This window comes from Lithobates pipiens, unplaced genomic scaffold, assembly GCF_037356315.1.
Source record: "Lithobates pipiens isolate NorthernLeopardFrog02 unplaced genomic scaffold, aLitPip1_a1.2 Scaffold_18, whole genome shotgun sequence".
Classification (NCBI taxonomy): domain Eukaryota; kingdom Metazoa; phylum Chordata; class Amphibia; order Anura; family Ranidae; genus Lithobates; species Lithobates pipiens.
This window is the reverse complement of record NW_027507758.1, coordinates 13,946,352-13,958,467: the sequence shown is the minus strand read 5'-3', so window position 1 is coordinate 13,958,467 and position 12,116 is coordinate 13,946,352.

Genomic DNA, 12,116 nt, shown 5'->3' with positions numbered 1-12,116 from the left:
TCGTTGTCCTGCTGGAAGATGAACCTTCACCCCAGTCTGAGGTCCAGAGCGCTCTGGAGCAGGTTTTTATCAAGGATGTCTCTAGACATTGCTGCATTCATCTTTCCCCGATCCTGACTAGTCTCCCAGTTCCTGCCGCTGAAAAAACATCCCTTCCTAGTTGCTCGTCTCCGTCGGTCACCAGGAGTGCACTAGTGTTATGGGGCTCTATGCCTTGCCATCCAGTGCACAAATAGAAGCTTTAAGCAAGAACACATATGAGGTCTGCATTATGTGCTCGGCGGGACCCCATCCTGTTACTTGGTAACAGAGGTATACTGACTAGTGGAGAGGGCAGTAGGGTTGCCACATCATCCCTATAATCAAATTAATTAAATAGGTTCTGAGGCTAATTTAATGCAGATAAGGCACCAAGTGAGTTTAATTACCTCCTTAACCACTTGCCGACCGCCTCACGCCGATGTACGTCGGCAGAATGGCACGGGCAGGCATAAGCACGTACATGTACGTGCTTTGCCTCCCGCGGGTCGGGGGCCCGATCGGGCTCCCGCGGGTCGGGGGCCCGATCGGGCCCCCGCCCGGTGCCTGCGGCGGTCGGTTTTCGTTCGGGAGCGATCCCGGACGAGGGGACGGCCATTCATTCATGGCCACCCCCTCGCGATCGCTCCCGACGAATGGAAATCCCCGGTGACATCACTTCCTCTCCTGTAATGTAAACACAGGAGAGGAAGTGATGTATTCTCTCCTCCGTGTCGGTATTTTTCGTTCCGACACGGAGGAGAGCGGATCAGTGAGTTGCACCAACACATCCCACACACAGTAGAACATGCCAGGCACACTCACACCCCCCCTTTACCCCCCGATCACCCCCCCAATTACCCCTGCCCCCCAGTCACAGTGACACCAATGTCATTTTTTTTTTTTTTTTTTTTTTTTGCATTGGTGTCATTTGTGACTGTAATAACTGTTAGGGCAGTTAGGGTTAGCCCCCTTTAGTTCTAATGTACCCCCCTAACCCCCCCAATAAAGGTTTAACCCCGTGATCACCCCCCGTCGCCAGTGTCACTAAGGCTGGGTTCACATTGCAGCGGTTTATGAGAACGAATGTGATTCGCACCGCACTGCAGTGCAAATCACATCCGATCTCTGTGCGATTCGAGTTCAGCCATTCGCCGCACCCGCCGCACCCGCCACACCCGCCGCACCCGCCGCAAATTCGCACGGGACCCTTTTTTTGGCCCGCAGCAGAATCGGATCGCATGGGTGTTCACACCATGCGATCCGAGTTTGCAGATCGCACTGCGATATGCGAACTGATCTGGGGGTGTCAGTAACATTTCACTGACACTCCCAGCAGTTCGCATAGGGCAGTGTGAACTGCCGCCGGGAGGCATGCGATGCGGGAACCCGCCGCGGATTCGCGGCGTTTCCGCATCGCTCCAGTGTGAACCCAGCCTAATAAGCGATCATTTTTCTGATCGCCGTATTAGTGTCACAGGTGACGCTAGTTAGGCAGGTAGGTATTTAGGTTCGCCGCAGCTTTTTATAGCGCTAGGGACCCCCATATACTACCGCATAAAGCCCCCTGATTGCCCCCTAGTTAACCCTTTCACCAGTGATCACCATATAACTGTTACAGGTGACGCTGGTTGGTTAGTTATTTTTTTATAGTTTCAGGGCACCCGCCATTTATTACCTAATAAAGGTTTAACCCCCTGATCACCCGGCAGGTGTCATTTGTGACTAATAACTGTTAGGGCAGTTAGGGTTAGCCCCCTTTAGTTCTAAGGTACCCCCCTAACCCCCCCAATAAAGGTTTAACCCCGTGATCACCCCCCGTCGCCAGTGTCACTAAGGCTGGGTTCACATTGCAGCGGTTTATGAGAACGGATGTGATTCGCACCGCACTGCAGTGCAAATCACATCCGATCTCTGTGCGATTCGAGTTCAGCTATACAGATAGTATGGCTGAATTCGTGTCGCACCCGCCGCACCCGCCGCAAACTCGCACGGGACCCTTTTTTTGGTCCGCAGCAGAATCGGATCGCATGGGTGTTCACACCATGCGATCCAAGTTTGCAGATCGCACTGCGATATGCGAACTGATCTGGGGGTGTCATTAACATTTCACTGACACTCCCAGCAGTTCGCATAGGGCAGTGTGAACTGCCGCCGGGAGGCATGCGATGCGGGAACCCGCCGCGCATTCGTGGCGTTCCCGCATCGCTCCAGTGTGAACCCAGCCTAATAAGCGATCGTTTTTCTGATCGCTGTATTAGTGTCACAGGTGACGCTAGTTAGGCAGGTAGGTATTTAGGTTCGCCGCAGCTTTTTATAGCGCCAGGGACCCCCATATACTACCGCATAAAGCCCCCTGATTGCCCCCTAGTTAACCCTTTCACCAGTGATCACCATATAACTGTTACAGGTGACGCTGGTTGGTTAGTTATTTTTTTATAGTTTCAGGGCACCCGCCATTTATTACCTAGTCTCACTAGTGTACCCCTAAATTTAGGGGTGTCTACTTTCTAAAATGGGGTCATTTGGGGGGGGGGGTTTGTGCCATCTTGGCATTTTATGGCCTTCAAAACTGTAACGCCCTTAGAAAGCCTGAAGGCGGTGCTTGGTTTTTGGGGCCCCGTACGCGGCTAGGCTCCCAAAAAGTCCCACATATGTGGTATCCCCGTACTCAGGAGAAGCAGCAGAATTTATTTTGGGGTGTCATTTCACATATGCCCATGGCATGCGTGAGCAATATATCATTTAGTGACAACTTTGTGAAAAAAAAAAAAAGTTTGTAATTTTCCCGCAACTTGTGGCAAAATATAAAATATTCCATGGACTCAACATGCCTCTCAGCAAATAGCTTGGGGTGTCTACTTTCTAAAATGGGGTCATTTGTGGGGGTTTTGTGCCATCTTGGCATTTTATGGCCTTCAAAACTGTAATAGGTAGTGAGAAGTGAACTCAAAAAATTACGCCCTTAGAAAGCCTGAAGGCGGTGCTTGGTTTTCGGGGCCCCGTACGCGGCTAGGCTCCCAAAAAGTCCCACATATGTGGTATCCCCGTACTCAGGAGAAGCAGCAGAATTTATTTTGGGGTGTCATTTCACATATGCCCATGGCATGCATGAGCAATATATCATTTAGTGACAACTTTGTGAAAAAAAAAAAAAAAAGTTTGTAATTTTCCCGCAACTTGTGGCAAAATATAAAATATTCCATGGACTCAACATGCCTCTCAGCAAATAGCTTGGGGTGTCTACTTTCTAAAATGGGGTCATTTGTGGGGGTTTTGTGCCATCTTGGCATTTTATGGCCTTCAAAACTGTAATAGGTAGTGAGGCGTGAAATCAAAAATTTACGCCCTTAGAAAGCCTGAAGGCGGTGCTTGGTTTTCGGGGCCCTGTACGCGGCTAGGCTCCCAAAAAGTCCCACATATGTGGTATCCCCGTACTCAGGAGAAGCAGCAGAATTTATTTTGGGGTGTCATTTCACATACGCCCATAGCATGTGTGAGCAATATATCATTTAGTGACAACTTTGTGTAAAAAAAAAAAATAAATTTTTTTTTTGTCATTATTCAATCGCTTGAGGCAAAAAAATAAAATATTCAATGGGCTCAACATGCCTCTTATCAATTTCCTTAGGGGGTCTACTTTCCAAAATGGGGTCATTTGGGGGGGTTTTGTACTGCCCTGTCATTTTAGCACCTCAAGAAATGAGATAGACAGTCGTAAACTAAAAGCTGCGTAAATTCCAGAAAACGTACCTTAGTTTGTAGATGTGACAACTTTTGCGCAAACCAATAAATATACAATTATTGACTTTTTTTTTACCAAAGACATGTGGCTGAATACATTTTGGCCTAAATGTATGACTAAAATTGAGTTTATTGGATTTTTCTAATAACAAAAAGTAGAAAATATCATTTTTTTTCAAAATTTGCGGTCTTTTTACGTTTATATCGCAAAAAATAAAAATCGCAGAGGCAATCAAATACCATCAAAAGAAAGCTCTATTTGTGGGAAGAAAAGGACGCAAATTTTGTTTGGGTACAACATTGCATGACCGCGCAATTACCAGTTAAAGCAGCGCAGTGCCAAAGTGTAAAAAGACCTCTGGTCATTTACCAGCAAAATGGTCCGGTCTGAAAGTGGTTAATCAGCCACATAACCTGTGTAATTAATGTGTGTCCTGGATTAAAGGGATGATGTGGCAACCCTAGTGGGCAGTGGCTCTGCATGTCCCCTTGAATGCAACATAACAGTACAAAAGAGTAGGACATGGGATGAAGACATTTAAGAAGGAACTCTGTATCTTGGGTGCTGCACACAAGTGGCTCACCTCTGTGTTGGAAGACCACCTTAATGTTTGACTTTTCACATGACCCCAGCCAGGGCAGGACTTAGGGTAGGGGGGCCCCTGGGCTTGAGACACTTTCGGGCCCTACCTTCTATACATTACCGTATTTATCGGCGTATAACACGCACCCCAAGTTTAGTAGGGAATTTTAAGGAAAAAAGCTTTTAGGAGGGAAGTTTAAGGAAAAAACATACATTTAAATGCCCATCAATGCAGCCTTATCAGTGTCCATCTGCAGCCTTGCCCATCCTTCTGCAGCCTTGTCCAGTGTCATTTGCAGCCTTGTCATTGCAGTCTTGAAGTTTAAAAATGGCGGCTCTCTGGTCCTCTCGGCGGCTCTCAGGTCCTCTCGCAGTACCGAGTAGAGCCAAGAGTAGCCAAGTGTACTCGGGTCAGCTCAAAGTCACGCCCAGTCCCTGTGTTATGTCCATCATAGGGTGGGACTGGGCATGACTGTGAGCAGAGCGGAGCCGAGTACACTCAACTATGTATCTCGGCGGGGCCTGCGGGGCCCGCGGGGCCCCCTATTGAGCCCAGTCAAGCCCAATGGTAAGTCCGGCCCTGACCCCAGCTCCTGCCTGGTCCCTAGGCATTGGTGAGCACACCTTCGGGTCCTGAGACCCGATTGGCCAAGAGGAGAAGTGACCATAGGAGGAGATGCAGGGGGAAGTCGCAGAGGAGGAGATGCCGAGGAGATGCCAAAAAGGAGACACCGCAGAGGACATGCAGTCCTAGATGTTGTAAGTGCGGGGTTTGCTGATTGACCGAACAACGTTTTTTTTTTGACCGAACGGGGGTGGGGTGGGGAGGTCTCTTGGGGGGGTTTAACTGACCGTCAGGGTGGGGGGAGGCCTTAAGTTGGTTGTTTGCTGTCCCTCCAAAAAAATGGACCACCAGCCGCCATTGCTCTCATGTGAACTTTGGCTCCCAATGAGACAGGGAAGTATGGAGGACATGAGGGACAACCTGTCTACCCCTCCCCCTCTTACACACAGAAGTCACTGATGCAGATCTATGGGGTCAAGCCATAACCACATGCAATGCACGCAATTGCGGCAAACCAATGCCACCCCCTCTCTCAGCAGGAGACAAGGCCATTTCCGCCCCCTCCCATCCCCAGGAGATGGATATGAATGCAGGTAACAGGGGCGGACTGACAACTCATGGGGCCCCCTACTGGCGAACGGGCCCTCGGGCAGTGTCTGATGGTCAGTCTGCCCCTGGCAGGGAACACCAGCAACACACCCCCTACAGTGCGCGGGAGACAGACGGCCTTGGATGGGCTTCCCCTGCATCTCCTGCCTCCTCCTCCTAGGCCAATAGGATCGCTTCTCCTTTCAGCCAATTCAGGGAAAGGGTCTCACAGCCCGCTTCCTGATTGGCTGGGAGAAGAATCAGTGTGACAACAGCAAATATTCATTCGCTATGGTCACCCAAATGGGTGGGCTCAGGGCGCAGTACTCTGCCCCCCCCCCAGCCCACCCTTTTGTTCAAGCCTATTAAAGCCTCAGACTCCAATCACGCGCTTGAAAAAAAAATCCCTCATTGGAATCCATGTATCTGTTGTCCTGCATGTAGATCAGGGGGCCGGGCACAAGGATGGGGGGGGGGGGGGCAGCACCTGTGCACCCCTAATGGATGGGCTGCCATTGTTTACAGCCCCAAATAAAACGTAATAACATTTGATTTGGGCACGTATTTGATTTTAAAAACAAAGTGGAGCAAATCTGTGACTCTTTTCTCAGTGATGAAATATAAATATACTCGTTCCAGTTGAACAGCAGCACAATGAAGACAAAAGAGCCTTTCCTTCTTCAGAAAACTTTATTTGTAGCATTACGCTGTGTTTTGTCATTTTGTATTTACAATGTAACATTTTACATTGTATCATGGAAGCCTGCGCTGTATGTTTTTTCAACATTTGTTATATACAAAATTTTAAATAGAAAGGTATAATAAAAAAAAAAAACAATTGTACTGAGCTTCCATTCATCTCTGTAACCGTTCCTTCTTCACAATTACAAACTGATCTGATTTACAGACGTTTACGTTGGGGAAAAAAACGATTCCAGCAATTCGTTTCCATGTTGTGTCCTCGGTTATCACTGAAGAACATTTGTAGAATTTTTCCTGCAATGGGCCCATATGTTCAGCGTAATTATCCTGCAGAAAGCTACAGAAGATTAAGGTGGATGTAAAACCCGATTCATGAAATTTGACCTAAGCGCATACATCGGCAGTGTTTTCTTATCCCCCTCCGAGCCCTACGTCCTGTGTCTTTCTGCTGCTTCTTTCTTCTATCAGCATGATAACTTCTGAAAAGTTCTTCGACAACTGAGATAAAACCAGCCATAAATTTGTGGGTAGATTAGCAGAGAGCTTGTCTATTCACAGCACAGCTCTCCACATTAATTCCTTCCTCCGCCTATGTGGAGTGGGGGGGGGGGGTTCCTTTCCTCCAACAGTGTTTTCCAAGACTGCACTCCCAGTGCTGAACATGAAGAAACAATTCGTTCTAATCAGTTGCTCCGACTTTAAAAAAAAAAAAGTGCACTACTTTTGCTCTAACTTTTTTTTGTAGGACTTGCATTGATTTCTGTTGCAGAAGTCGTGCCAAAGTCGCGCTGGGGTCCAACGTGGAAATCGGGTGCAGTGTGAACCTGAGCTAAAAGTATTAGCTTGGAGGTGAGCCATAGTTCACTCACAGGGCAACCAGGAATTGATGTCCCCCAGGGTCCGCCTGCAGCGCCTCTGTATTTCCAGTAGCAGGGCATTATGGGAAATAACAAAAGGAGCAGTACCATGGTGGGTTTGAATGGTTTATGACTACAGAGGACCAAAGGGTGACTGAAGGAGCTTTCCTGTAGTGGTGTCACAGACAGGTCCAGGTCCAGTCCCAGTGTAAACCCTTATTGGAATAAAATATATGTTCATAGAAAAGTGTATTCTTGGCACTGTGTAGGATCTAAAATGATGAAACCTCCTCTGTGTTCAGTACAGTGGAACCTTGAACTACGAGCACAATCCGTTCCAGGAGAATGCTTGTAATTCAAAGCACTCGCATATCAAAGTGAGTTTCCCCATAGAAGTCAATGGAAACAAAAATAATTAGTTCTGCATTGACTTCTATTGCATGGAATACCGCATGTGGCCAGAGGTGGGGGGGGGGGGGGCACCGGAGAGCCTCGGGAATACTTGAGGACAGCTCGGCTAAACTAGGAAAGCCTCGGAAACACTTGGGAACAGAGTATTTCCGAGTATTTCCAAACGTCTGATAGATAGATGGAAAAGACTTTAGACAGTTGGCAAGGATGATAGATAGATGGAAGATACTTTAGACAGTTGGCAAGGATGATAGATAGATGGAAGAGACTTTAGACAGTTGGCAAGGATGGTAGATAGGTGGAAGAGACTGTAGACAGTTGGCAAGGAAGGATGATAGATAGATGGAAGAGACTTTAGACAGTTGGCAAGGATGATAGATAGATGGAAGAGACTTTAGACAGTTGGCAAGGATGGTAGATAGGTGGAAGAGACTGTAGACAGGTGGAAAGATTGATAGACAGTTGAGAGAGATTGTAAACAGCTGAGAAGGAGACTGCAGACACATGAGAAGGATGATAAACAGGCGGGAAGGATGGTAGATAGGTGGAAGAGACTTCAGACAGGCGGGAAGGATGGTAGATAGGTGGAAGAGACTGTAGATAGATGGGAAGGATGGTAGATAGGTGGAAGAGACTGCAGACAGGTGGAAGAGACTTCAGACAGGTGGGAAGGATGGTAGATAGGTGGAAGAGACTGTAGATAGATGGGAGGGATGGTAGATAGGTGGAAGAGACTGTAGACAGGTGGAAGAGACTGTAGATAGATGGGAAGGTTGGTAGATGGGTGGAAGAGACTGTAGACAGACCGGAAGGATGGTAGATAGGTGGAAGAGACTGTAGATAGATGGGAAGGATGGTAGATAGGTGGAAGAGACTGCAGACAGGTGGAAGAGACTTCAGACAGGTGGGAAGGATGGTAGATAGGTGGAAGAGACTGTAGATAGATGGGAAGGATGGTAGATAGGTGGAAGAGACTGCAGACAGGTGGAAGAGACTTCAGACAGGTGGGAAGGATGGTAGATAGGTGGAAGAGACTGTATATAGATGAGAGGGATGGTAGATAGGTGGAAGAGACTGTAGACAGGTGGAAGAGACTGTAGATAGATGGGAAGGATGGTAGATAGGTGGAAGAGACTGTAGATAGGTGGGAAGGATGGTAGATAGGTGGAAGAGACTGTAGATAGATGGGAAGGATGGTAGATAGGTGGAAGAGACTGTAGATAGATGAGAGGGATGGTAAATAGGTGGAAGAGACTGTAGACAGGTGGAAGAGACTGTAGATAGATGAGAGGGATGGTAGATAGGTGGAAGAGACTGTAGACAGGTGAAAGAGACTGTAGATAGATGGGAAGGATGGTAGATAGGTGGAAGAGACTGTAGACAGGCGGGAAGGATGGTAGCTAGGTGGAAGAGACTGTAGATAGATGGGAAGGATGGTAGATAGGTGGAAGAGACTGTAGACAGGCGGGAAGGATGGTAGATAGGTGGAAGAGACTGTAGATAGATGAGAGGGATGGTAAATAGGTGGAAGAGACTGTAGACAGGTGGAAGAGACTGTATATAGATGAGAGGGATGGTAGATAGGTGGAAGAGACTGTAGACAGGTGGAAGAGACTGTAGATAGATGGGAAGGATGGTAGATAGGTGGAAGAGACTGTAGACAGGCGGGAAGGATGGTAGATAGGTGGAAGAGACTGTAGATAGATGGGAAGGATGGTAGATAGGTGGAAGAGACTGTAGATAGATGAGAGGGATGGTAAATAGGTGGAAGAGACTGTAGACAGGTGGAAGAGACTGTAGATAGATGAGAGGGATGGTAGATAGGTGGAAGAGACTGTAGACAGGTGAAAGAGACTGTAGATAGATGGGAAGGATGGTAGATAGGTGGAAGAGACTGTAGACAGGCGGGAAGGATGGTAGATAGGTGGAAGAGACTGTAGATAGATGGGAAGGATGGTAGATAGGTGAAAGACTGTAGATAGATGAGAGGGATGGTAAATAGGTGGAAGAGACTGTAGACAGGTAGAAGAGACTGTAGATAGATGAGAGGGATGGTAGATAGGTGGAAGAGACTGTAGACAGGTGGAAGAGATTGTAGATAGATGGGAAGCAGGGCTGGACTGGGACAGAAATTTGGCCCTGGACTTCATCCAGACCGGCCCACTTACATTTTGAGTGTCCCATCAGCACCCCCTTACATCAGAGTGTCCCATCACCAGCCCCCTTACAACAGAGTGTCCCATCAGCACCCCCTTACATCAGAGTGTCCCATCAGCACCCCCTTACATCAGAGTGTCCCATCAGCACCCCCCAACATCAGAGTGTCCCATCAGCACCCCCTAACATCAGAGTGTCCCATCAGCACCCCCTTACATCAGAGTGTCCCATCAGCACCCCCTTACATCAGAGTGTCCCATCAGCAACCCCCAACATCAGAGTGTCCCATCAGTACCCCCTTACATCAGAGTGTCCCATCAGCACCTCCTTACATCAGAGTGTCCCATCACCAGCCCCCTTACATCAGAGTGTCCCATCAGCACCCCCTTACATCAGAGTGTCCCATCAGCGCCCCCTAACATCAGAGTGTCCCATCAGCACCCCCTAACATCAGAGTGTCCCATCAGCACCTCCTTACATCAGAGTGTCCCATCACCAGCCCCCTTACATCAGAGTCCCATCAGCAGCCCCCTTACATCAGAGTGGCCCATCAGCAGCCCCTTACATCAGAGTGGCCCGTCACCAGCCCCCTTACATCAGAGTATCCCATCACCAGCGCCCTTACATCAGAGTGGCCCACTGAGCCATCGGCCCACCGGGAAACTCCCGGTAGTCCCGATGGCCAGTACATGCCTGATGGGAAGGATGGTAGATAGGTGGAAGAGACTGTAGACAGGTGGAAGAGACTGTAGATAGATGGGAAGGATGGTAGATAGGTGGAAGAGACTGTAGATAGATGAGAGGGATGGTAAATAGGTGGAAGAGACTGTAGACAGGTGGAAGAGACTGTAGATAGATGAGAGGGATGGTAGATAGGTGGAAGAGACTGTAGACAGGCGGGAAGGATGGTAGATAGGTGGAAGAGACTGTAGATAGATGAGAAGGATGGTAGATAGGTGGAAGAGACTGTAGACAGGTGGAAGAGACTGTAGATAGATGGGAAGGATGGTAGATAGGTGGAAGAGACTGTAGACAGGCGGGAAGGATGGTAGATAGGTGGAAGAGACTGTAGATAGATGGGAAGGATGGTAGATAGGTGGAAGAGACTGTAGATAGATGGGAAGGATGGTAGATAGGTGGAAGAGACTGCAGACAGGTGGGAAGGAAAATAGGCAGATGGAAGAGACAACAGGCAGGCGTTTCATGAATGCAAGGCATTATGATTGGCCTGAGGTAGAGATAGTAACGCCATCTGCTGACCTTGACAAATCAGAGGAAGCCTTGTATTCACTGAAAAAAAAAAAAAAAACAAGGCTTCTCCTGAGTGGCGGAGCTATTGGAGCAAGTGACACTCTACATTGAGTGCACAGAGGGAAGTCGCAGAAACACCCGCCAGAAGAAGACACCTCTTCCTGAGTGTAGCAATTGCCAGTCGTTCCAAACCTTATTGAGACCAGGGCCTGGTATATTCTTCCAAAACCTTGTGCCCAAAGAGTAAAAAAAAAAAAAAGGAAGTTAAATTCCCATAATAAATACATGGGAATACAAAATATGTATTGATATTCTGGAAGGCTCAGGATGAGGCTGAGTATCAGTGTGGGGGATGGAGGTTCTAGAGGGGTTTATGGGAACTCTGTAGCAGACGTATTTACACTGTATTGGATGAGGTTTATTGAGGTAGAATAATGTCAACTGTGGGTGATGGGGTCTCTGGAGTGAGTGGGTGGGCACTGTGGGACACTGTTGTGGGTACAATGGGGAGCAGGAGGATAGGGGACAGTGGGCACGACAGGGGGCCTGGGGGCACTATGAAAGTTTGGGAGGCACTGCGGGCCATTTTGGAAGGTTAGGTGGCCCTATGGGAAGGCTGGAGGCTCTGCAGCAGGATATGGGGTACTATGGGAGGGGGGGGCACTGTGGGAGGTTGAGAGGCATTGCAGGCCATTTTGGGAGGTTAGGTGGCACTATGGGATGAGGGTGGCACTGTGAGAGGTTAAAGGATCTGAAGCTAGCTGAAGGCCCAGGAGGACAGAGGCTGTCATTTAGCAGTGGCCCATTGTACGGTGGAGAACCACTGGCATAGGGTACAAGGTTAACCATTGACTAAACAGAGTTATCAAGATCATTTGTTAAAGCCAAGCTGGCCCAAAGTTAGTGTAGAATGTATTTACCATCCCTGGAGTTCTTCTTTAAATCCGATGTCTGAAATCAATGACTATTCCAGAAAATCAAGTCACCAATTAGGCTTTTTCCTTCCTCCATGTTTTGCTCCCAGATTTCGGTTGGAACGTGCGGCGGCACTGCCATTTTTTTATGAACTTTCTATAATAACTCGGTCATCCCATTTGCATTTTGCCCGTGCTTTTATTGGCAGCTGCGCGATTATCAAACGGCGAATGCAAACAAGGTATCTCATGTCCCGGGAAAAAAATAAATAAATAACATAAAGCGGAGAAGACGCGCATATTGGAATAATTTATCTAAATGTGTT